The following is a 10,778-nucleotide window of genomic DNA, read 5'->3' on the forward strand; positions in this document are numbered from 1 at the left end:
CTTCCCAATGGGAGATTAGCCTATCTAAGGGCTGTGGAATCCTGGGGCCTTTGGAATTAACAAATGATAAGCACCTGATTAAAAATAAATTAAATGCTAGTTAAAGTATTTAGGGAGCTCATTTAAAGTGTTTCATTAATAAGGAGTTTCCCCATCCCATCTTTATTGTTTTAAAATTACTAACTTTATACTGGAGTAGGAAACAAGATGGCTGCCAGAGAAGAATTGGGTGAATAACCGTATTTTCTTAATTACTTTTTTGTCCCTTGTGAGAGTTTTATTTTTTAAAGGAGATTTCTATGATTTTTTTTTTTTTTACCTGTGAAAATAGGTATCTTAATGCTGTAGATATTTGGAAGAAAGTATTTGATAACAGGTTCACCATTTATAGGCTGCTCTTACAGAATTCGCTTGCATTTTTTTCCTGTTTTCCTCAGAATACATATGTAAGTGTCCCTGACACTCTTTTCCAAGTTTTTTTCTGGAGCTATAATTTCCATAGTTAATGCAAGAAAAAAAATTCATTCCCTCTTGTATAGTCCTTCATAGAAAAACATGTAAATCATAATTTATGACAAAATGGTCTGAATTTGTCTCTCACATGTATTGAGTGCTTGTTATTATTATTTGCCAGCCATTGTACTAGGCCCATTCACATACTTTCTTTTTGAGGTCAATTTTCAAGGAATTGTCACACTTACGAATTTATATGCATGATATGCACAATGCCAGTCTGCTTAAGCTTGAATCAGAAAAGTTCAAGAACTCAGACCAACACTGATCTCTCCTAATGCAGAGCTTTTGGAAGAAAATGGGATTATTTCGAAGCCAACCCAGAAAGACAATGGGAGTTTTATATCGAAACAGACCTAAAGACATGTTTATAGATGAAACCATATATTTTGTTTTAATGCTTAAATTATATTTCATGTGTTTGAAATTAGTTTCTTTTGCATCTAAGCTATTTCTTTTTTTGTCTTTTTCAAAGTAGAAGTTCCTTGAGACTAGAGTCTTTATGCAATTAAAAGACATCCTGACTTTGAGGACATTATGCTTGATCCAGATAATTTAAAAGTAATGATGAGTTCTGAGCTTGGAGCCTGTTCATATCCATGTCTAAGAGCTGTGGATCAGTAGGAAAGATTGGGTAAGAGGAAACTGAATGGGTGTGGGGAATTGGGGAGTAGCATACAGGCAAGGATATGGTGGAGAGAAATGTTGCCTTTGACAATGAGCGCTGGTTCCTCCTTGTTATTCATGGCAGCTTTCCAGCAGAGGGGGTCTCTAAACTGAAGGGCAGGGGAAGGTCTTCAGATGTATAGAGGGACCAGATTGGAAATTCAAGATAACTATGAAGGTTCACACCTTTGAAAACAATGTGGCAGATACACCAGATTTATTCAGAGAGGGCATTTTTACCATTGAACCAAGCGTAGGTTAAACAGGAAGCAGTGATCCTAAATAGGACCTGGGCTTGGACTTTGGGTAACAAATGTCTCTGGAACCACAGCCTAGATAGATCAAGTGTCAGCAAGCGGGAGAACCTGATCACAATAGAGAGTTGCAGATTGACTTGTGTGGTTGTGGCTAAGAGCTGAAAGTCAATGATAATAATTGAGTCACTTTATCTTAAGGATCGGGGATAATCAACCTAAAAGACAAAGGAGTTGCCTTTATCATTTATCAACCACATCTTGAAACCAGAGGACAGACCTGCTTAGGGTTCCTGCATTAGGCAACTACAAAGAAAAATGTAGCATTTTCACAAATCCTGAAGATACATATGTGTACGATGAACCTTCCACAGTTAATATGAGTAGATTGACCACCATGGGGAGAGAGAATAAAATCAAGTGACAATAGAATGCATTTTGGCTGTGCTCATTGGCCACGGCCAGTGGTCAGGCAGCAGATGTGGTCTTTATGTTACCAGCAAAGGCTTTGAAACCTCTCCTGGATCACCTCCCACCCTCGTGGCTCCCTGAGCAATGCTGATAACAACTAGCCAAGTGTCTGCTGCTGCTGCTGCTGAAATTACCTCTTTGGTCTCACACAGAGCCATCCCAGTCCATGGAGAACAGCCAGCGTGTCTGTAGAGATGGCAACTTAGAGGCTGAATGCATCCTGTTGTATGTGGGGGTTGCATGATTCCATGAGAGGCCTTTCAGTGAGAGTGCTATCTGATGATAGTTGATGCTGCCAGTATCTTGGTAGATACTGGGAAGTTTCATCTTGAGGGGGACTATCAGAGGTTACCTTGTGAGCCATGGAAGTGTCTGGGTTTATGACAGCTAAAGACTTTGATACTGAATGCCTGGTTGTGGTCACTATATATGTACATATAATTATCATAACGTTCAGCTCTAGAATTGTGGGAAAACCAATATGCTGGGTATATGTCTATAGTATCTAAGTCATGGTGAGACTCTTTCCACATTAGTGTCAAATTAAAACTCTTTCTAGTGCATTAGCCCCAGAGCTGATCCATCCCTGATTCCTGAAGCTAAAAAGAACAAAACTGACTGTTTTCTAAAGCAGAGATGTTTGTTTTAAAACATTGGGGAATGTGGAATTGGGCTCAGAGGGCAGGGCTCCTCATGTCTCTTGGTACTCTATACTTGGCTTTTTTGCTTCAGAGGGGGAAGCTGAAAGTGGATGCTGAGTGAATACAGTGCACAGCTGAGTGGATTATTAGTAGATGGGTCATTGAGTACTTCCTATGTGCTAGGAACAGTACTAAGTTCTTGCATGCATGACCTAATTTCTTTCTCCCCACCATTTTTGAAGGAGATACTACTATTTCTGCATATTTTTCAGATGAATGAAGCCAGTACTTAGAGTGGTGAAAAAAATTGCCTAATCTAGTAAGGAGCAGGGCTGGTTTTGACTCTGGCCACCTGACTCTAGGGCTCAGTTTCTTTACCTTGAGTATTTAGGTAATGAGAAATTTGGTGCCATACGTAATTGAAGGCATTAGGGTTAAAAATGCATTATAAACTATACTTAAGACTCTCGGAAGGCATAAAGACTTGTGACAGTAAAGCACTACCCCTTCCCCCAACTTAGGATACAAAGCTTGCCCTCCATGCTAAGTCCTCTCTACGTGGTAACTATGATAATGAATTTGGTTGCTGCATTCCTTTACACATTCTCTACATATATATTTATCCTTAAACAACGTACCTTGTTGTTTTGCACTGCTTTTAATTAGGCTCTGATATGAATATTTCTTTGGAAGTTGGAAAGAAGTTGCTTAGAGAGAAAATAGAAATCGTGGAACTCATCTCCTACGCGAGTGTGTCCTGTGACAGTAACCCGTTTTGCAGGTTTTTGGTGCTCTCTCGGGACTGTATTCAAGGGCTGAGCAATTTTGCCAGCATATTTTCAGGGAGAATGTTTTTGAACCACAAGTACATAAGACAGATCTTGAAAGAGTTGCCCTTTCTTGTAGCTGGGGGCAGAATCAAGTGTGCCCTCCCATCTGCACTGTGATTGTCAGAATGGCTAATTTTCTTTGATTCTACATTTTCTGGCATTTGGAAAATGTACCCCAAGAAGTTAAAATCCTCATCTTTGCTCGGTACTCTGTGGCAGCTGCCTGCCTGGTGGCTTCTGGTAGTTCCGTGAAACGTGTGGGCAGAAGAACAGAAGGGCTGGGGAAGGAAATAGAGTGACTGGAATAGCATTTGCCGGCAGAATGTTTGTAGCTGAAGGGGGAGCATATCCAGAGGACACTGTTAGGAATATTTTAAAATCACAGGTGCACTTCTGCTCCTTGCAATTTAAAGACACATTGCAAATGCAATTTGTATAACTGTTTCGCAGAGTGGCTACATGGCTTCCTTGTTTCTAAGTTGGGGTTCTTGTGAGCCCCTTGTCGGCAAAGGAGGGGATGAGTTGTGTCTACTTCTCCCAAGAGAGAATGAGTTTTAAAGCAGCACTCTTTCTCCAGCACTCAGGATAGAGCTTGTAGGAATTTAAGAAAGGTTCTTTGGGGAAGAAATGAATAAGTAGAAATATCATGTTTTCCAACTTGAGGCTAACCCAGTTGTGGTTAAAATTTTTACTTATGTCTGTTGGCCCCACTAATCTAGTTCAGCTCTGAGGTCAGACCTGTGCTAAAGATTGCTTTACCCATAGATGGATTCTGAGTATACTTTCAGATGGTGAAAGAAAATACTTTTCTGTGCCCACCTTCCAGTAATTTACAAAAATCTGAAATTCCACCCGAGAAGTTTTATTCTCGGCAATAAAAGGGAACCTCGTTTTGGTGGTTCAAAGTCCTAAAATTATTTATCCCATCAATAAACTTTTTTGAGTACTTACCCCAAAATATGCATATTTATCAACTTATAAATTATGTACGTACTATTGCATGAATTGTTAATACATAATAGAACCTATGCAAACATTTTAACTGGAGGAGACAAAAGCGAAATATAATATTTCATATAGTAATGATGCAAAATCCTTTGCTTTCATGAACACTATCATCATGACTGTGATTGAGTTATAATCAATAATTTTTTATCAGCTTGGTTTAGTACTATATGATGTAGCTTGGTCTGGTTCTAAATTAAGCTTCTTTTAAAATCTTTTTTGATGTCTGTTATAGCTAGAAAGAATACTTCATCAAAGTATTTAGGCCTTGTGGCTACATTTATTAATTTGTGATATTCAGTTTTTAGTTTTCATCCACCATTATACAGGCATTCTTGTTGCTCCTTGGCAAGCAAATGTCCATCTTTCCTAGTGCTAATCAGTTGTCTTTGCAAACTAATTAGAAGAAACTAATTTTTAATATTTTAAACAAATTGATTTAAATTCCTTGGAGAGAGTTTTGTTCTGGAGGATTTTTAAACAGTTTATTCTGTTTTCAAGTTGTTAAACAGGTTATTCTATTTTCAAGTTGTTAAAAAGTATGAAGTAGGATGATATGGGAGATTTTTATAGGTGACAGACATATCATTTTCAATAGTAAAATCATATTAAAATGGAAATAATTCTAAATACCAATTTTTTTTTTTTTTTTTGAGAGAGAGCATGAGAGGATAGTGGGAAGGGGAGAGGGAGAGGAAGAGAGAGACTCTTAAGCAGGCTCCATGCTCAGTGTTGAGCCAATGTGGGACTTGATTTCATGACCCTGAGGTCATGACCTGAGCCAAAATCAAGAATTGGGTGCTTAGCCAACAGAGCCACCCAAGCACTTCTCTAAATACAAATTTTAAAATATTCTTTCCATGACCAAGTTTTAGTTTTAGTTTTTTGTTTTAAAACAGTATTTCTTGGGATCCCTGGGTGGCTCAGTGGTTTAGCGCCTGCCTTTGGTCCAGGGCACGATCCTGGAGTCCCAGGATCGAGTCCCACGTCGGGCTCTTAGCATGGAGCCTGCTTCTCCCTCTGCCTGTGTCTCTGCCTCTCTCTCTCTACGTCTATCATGAATAAATAAATAAAATCTTAAAAAAAAAAAAACAGTATTTCTTGTCCATGAAACATCAAGTTCAACCTTATAGGACAGATTAAGTATGTTTTCTTTTCTTAAAAAAGTCAGCAAATTCATACCTCTTGACTTTTTTGTAAAATAAAAATGCAAAAGTATGTATGAGTGTCATAAGACTTTCTAGTTGTTGGTCACGAGATAATCCACCAAACTGTGTGGTACAAAAGATTTTAATGGGCTTTTTCTATCTTATTGCAGGATAATTATAAACGTTTTGCTGTATTTTAAAGGTTTTATCGTTGTCACGGTTGTATTTAATCCTGTAGGACTTTGACACTTATCTTCACCTTTTTGCTGTAATAGCTTATTAATGATGCCAATGAAAAGTTTTTTTACATAAATTTTTGAACCTTCTCACCTATTTTGTAACAGCTTAGTTTAGTTTTAACTTTGTAATATAACACATAAATCTCCTTAAGCAAGCCTAAGTGAACTGAACAGTAGCACAGTAAACTAAGCAATATGACATACTCCTATGTACTTCTACATAGTAGATTTCCTGTCCTTTCCTCAGGGTACTTTGTATACCTTATGTGACATATGACCACTTGAAAGGTAGGCTTATGGGAGAACTAGAACAATTTATATTCAATATTAGTAAATCTTTTGTTTTTTTTTAACATAAAAATACATATGAAAGAAGAACTAATATTTTTCTTCCCTATGCCAATTAATACATTATATGTATCCCAGATTATCAACTGCCTACCTAACATTGATCCTGTTATAATGTAAATCGTCTTGGGTGATGGAAGTACTTGAAGAAATTATGTCCCTCAGTATGAATTAATTCAACTTTTTTGAAAATAAGCTTCAATAGGGTGAGAACCTGAGTAAAGTAAATAGTGTTGGCCCTTGGTGGTGGTGGGTGGTTATTTGGAACTCAGGCAAGATGGAGTGTACCAAACTGTGAAGCTAGGAGAGTAAAACATACATTCTGAGATTTCTCAACAGTAAGTTCCTTCTTCTTACTTCTGTAACAATTCAGAGTTGTGGCACAGGGCAAAGCAGATACCCCAGTTGTCCTGTCATCTCATTTCAGAGAGCAGCTCTGTTGCAGGCCCACCAGAAGGAAAGGTGTTGGGCCAGGATGTGGCCCCCAGCTGCGGCCAAGGCATTTGGTCAGAGCAGAAGTGATCTGAACCCTAAAGATGGTATTGTTTCATGAATGGTCGGTTACCATCCCTTGGATTATGAATATAATCTGACACTCCTTCTGAGGTCTAAAAACCTAAGTGTTCAAATAGCTTTTCTAGACTATGTCATTTTCTAGTAGGAGAGATTGAGGTGGCTGTTTAGTTTAACTGTATTACAGTAAGGTCCCACACTAGGTGAGTGGCAAAATCACTATTTTCAAAGACTCTCCCAATCCTCTCATGAAAGGTACTGGGGTTGGTGACTTTCTTCTTATTATTCTGTCTTGAGCCTGGCAGCACAAGTAAGGGTTTTGTTCTCTTGACTATATTGATTTCTGGACTGGTAGGGTCATCATTCTCACCTCTTTCTTCCATTTTCCTCTTGCTTACCTCTCCTATTACTCCCTGTTGAAATGCTACTACCACAAGACCCAGGAAGTCACTACCAGTAGTTGACATCTTTATGGTATTCACCATCATAAATGATCACCATCAAATAACCTAACTAGATCATGGCTCCTTTATACTTGATGCTGAGAGGAATAGGATGGGCATTTTATAATGACATTTTAGAGCATTTATGTCTTTAAACATCTATCTGTTCTCTGGAGAAAACATGTTCTCCCTTGCTGAGTAAAAATGCATCTATTTTCTGTAAATCCTGAATGCCACATCAGCTTATGTTACACTCCATGAGATGAAAAAAAACCCCTCAATGTAGCACATGGAAGATAAAGTCTTTACTCTGTTTGTGCTGAGTCTGATGCTGATGGATGAAAACTTATTAGAGGAATGTGCTCACCATGCTTGGAGACTTTGCTGTTAACAGTTTTCCATATCTCATTTTTCTGATATGAGTCTTATTTCAGAGAATGCAGATTAGATGATGAAAGATTGAGGAAAAAATCTACTGAAAAGAAAAAAAGGAACCCCCACCCCACATTGTGTATACTTTGTAGATTGATGTAACTCATAGGTGAAGAGGAACCCAAACCAGTACATTTTCAAGTCTTCCTCTACAGAATCCAAGTAAGCACCTCCAATTTCAGTAGCTCTACACCATTAAAAGCAGTCCATAAGACATAGAAATAAATTCTAGAAAATATTATTAACTGGGGTGTGCTCAGTCTCAGTGAAAATTCTGGATTATGGAACTTTAAATAAATATGTACCCAGTGTTTTAAAATATCATACCACTGGAGAAACCAGATGTCTAGCTCACTGAGTCATCAAGCCTAGACTCTAGAACTCAGGAGAACATGGAAAAGGCCTTACTGGCAGTGTGGAGACAAGCTTCCAGAAAGCATAGGTAAGGTACTTCATAGGAAGGCTTGGCATTTCTAACAGAACCTCATCTGGACCATTGCGTATAAAATAAAACACTTTATTAGAAACCTCAGAGACATACTGATGGATAATGAACAGCAATGAGAGGGTGGAGATGAAAAAGTATTAAGGGCCAATGTAAGTATGATAATTTGACATGACTTAATATAGAAAAAAGTGATCTTGTAAGGCATAATACAATTATTTCAGTGATGGTGATTTTGAATAAATAAAAATGGATTAAGTTATGACCAGTGCATTCTGTTTGGTAAAGCAGATAAGTGTGTAATGTATTTTTTCTAAATCCTTTCAGAAGAGAATAAGTAATAGTAATTTGCATGTGCTGAGCATTTACTGGGACAAACATTGATCTGAAGGCTTTTTTGTGCATCATCTCATTAAATCCTCAGATTATCATTATGAAAAGTTACCATTGTTATCCTGATCTTATGGATGACGAAATTGAGGCAAAAGACATTTACTTGCCTTAGCTGGTGCAGGAGTGGACTCAGCCTCGGTCACCATGTTTAACCACCGTGCCTTACTTACCTCACTAAGGAAAATAAATATTGATGCTTAAACTCAAAATCTTAGTTGTCTGGAAATTTTTCTTGTATGGATTCCTAATGATGCAATATAAATGAGACATTTGTGCATATATTTAAATAGCTTTAATTACAACTAGGTTCCAATTATGTTACCTAGTATTTTCTGAGACTTTCTTAAGTGATAGATAAGAATGTTTTCACAATTAAAGCTTTGACTATTTTCTGTAAGTGGAGGTTTATATAGTGTGAAGGTAGCTTCAAGGTTGACAACTTGCTGTCATGATACTTAAGAGAATGTTGAATTTGTCCTAGAACTTTAGATTTACAAAATCATTAAGCCTTGTTTATGTTATTCCTTTGCTTTGCAAAAACATTTTTTTTAACAGACAGTACAAAGGTAAACTTTAGCTTTGCTCCTGTCAGAATTATCTAATTTCTAATTAGGGGAGCCTGATTTAATGAGATTTTCCTAAGTAGTTTGGATAAGCCTTGGATGACTGACTTTAAGTAAGTGATGTGGCTTTTTTTTTTTTTTAACTAGTTAATCATTTGTTGCTTTCATAATTGATCAGTCCAGCATTTCTCATAGAGCTGGGTAATTAGGCATTTGTTATAGACACTGTGGGACTATGAAATGAGGGATGAGAAAGGGGAGCCCAGAAGGGATGAAACAAGCCATGTGGTTCCTCACTCCTCTGCTGGCTTCGAAGAGGCAGGAAGGGTAGTTGCAGCAAGCATGGGCCTGCCCATGACAGTGCTTATTACCAGGCAAGAGTCCTGCTCACTACCTCTGCTAAATAGTGGAGCTTGTCCACACATTCGTGTTAGCAATTTGGTGAAGTCAGTGCTAATACTAGCTGCCAGTGCAATTGCATTTCTCCACAGTCTCTCTTTTTTTTTTAAATGTTCACAGGACCATTAGAAATCACTAAAAACTAGGAAGGAGGAAACAGCCATCTGAAAATGTATTGGCCATCATATTGTTTTGAGATGATGAAAGCAACCACAGAGTAGTAGAATATCCTGGACGTCTCTAACAGTTCATCAGAATCGGTTAAGTCCAATGAAACGCTTGGAAAGATATCTGAGAAGAGGAAAACAAAATGCCAATCTTAGCTACCAAGTAGTTGGTTTAACCTCAGTTGTTTTGACTGAAATATCTATTAGTCATTTTCACAAATTTTAATAAATATTTCCAGAAAGTGACTATGCTGTGGGTTTTCTAACTCTTTACACATCCATGCAGTACACCAAATTCCAAAGGCAATGCCTTTAGGGAGAGCCTCGTTTGGCAGGTTGGAGAATTTACTTTGAACAGACAAAAGACAGCCCAGCACCAACTGCAATTCAGCCCTCACACGTATAAACACGTGCTCCCATAACCCATTTCTTTTAATGAGTAATGAATTACCTCCCCTGTTTTCCTGAACTTCAGCCTTTTTCCAAAGGGCTATGCAGAAAAGTGCATTGATGTGGAACAACCAGGTAAGATGAGACAGGCTGTTCAACCCATGTTATTAAAGAAATTGGTTCACCTTTTTGATTCTGTGTCATTGTAGTTTCAGCCATTCATTTGTTCAATAAGCAGTTTGGTATGTTCTGGGAAATAATGAATATTGATCATAAAATCGATCACTTATTAAGAAACAGACTAAGGGAAATTGTTTATCCAATCAATTGTAATTTTTGATTTGTTATTTATATTTTCCAATTTCATCCACCCCTCCCTGAGGCTCTCCTACTCTCAGGAACACTAAGGGAAAGGCATATAGACACTGGCTGGAACTTCTGAAAGAGTACAAAACCCAATACATTCGTTATAGATCACGTTGGCTGAAATGGCCCATAATAAAGGAGAATGTGATTGAGAACTGCAGACACATTGCCTCTTGCACCTGTGGCTATTGGGCTGAAACTTTATATAGTAATATGATTTTTGCTAAACAGGGTGTGTGCTTGCTGCTCATAATGTGTAAGCTAGCTGGGTCGTGCTTTGGAAGACAAAATAGTTGCACACAATTAAAATGTTTCTACAAGCTAACAAAGATTTTGAGCAAGCCTGGAAAAAGAGGTTCATTACTTGGGATATATATGGTATTTGTTTTACTTGAAGGGTTCTTATTTTTTTTAATGTTTTTGGTATACTGGAAATAAAATGCATCACTCTAGAATTTTTCTGAAGCTTTAACAGCAAAAATGTGCCCAGTTGAGGCAGGTTCAAAAGAATGAAGTGATGTAATGTGTAGATGGATCTTCTAGGAGTATAGA

At 37.7% G+C, this 10,778-nt stretch overlaps 1 long non-coding RNA gene across 1 annotated transcript in view; it reads left to right on the forward strand.

Moving 5' to 3' along the window:
• LOC112640928 (uncharacterized) overlaps positions 1-9,700 on the forward strand; it is a 61,027-nt gene extending 51,327 nt beyond the window's left edge. The window contains exon 4 of the long non-coding RNA XR_007411531.1: positions 9,424-9,700. This is a non-coding gene — a long non-coding RNA (uncharacterized LOC112640928). The remainder of the gene's footprint in view (positions 1-9,423) is intronic.
• Positions 9,701-10,778: the final 1,078 nt, after the last annotated feature.

Source organism: Canis lupus, chromosome 6 (assembly GCF_003254725.2).
Source record: "Canis lupus dingo isolate Sandy chromosome 6, ASM325472v2, whole genome shotgun sequence".
NCBI lineage: Eukaryota > Metazoa > Chordata > Mammalia > Carnivora > Canidae > Canis > Canis lupus.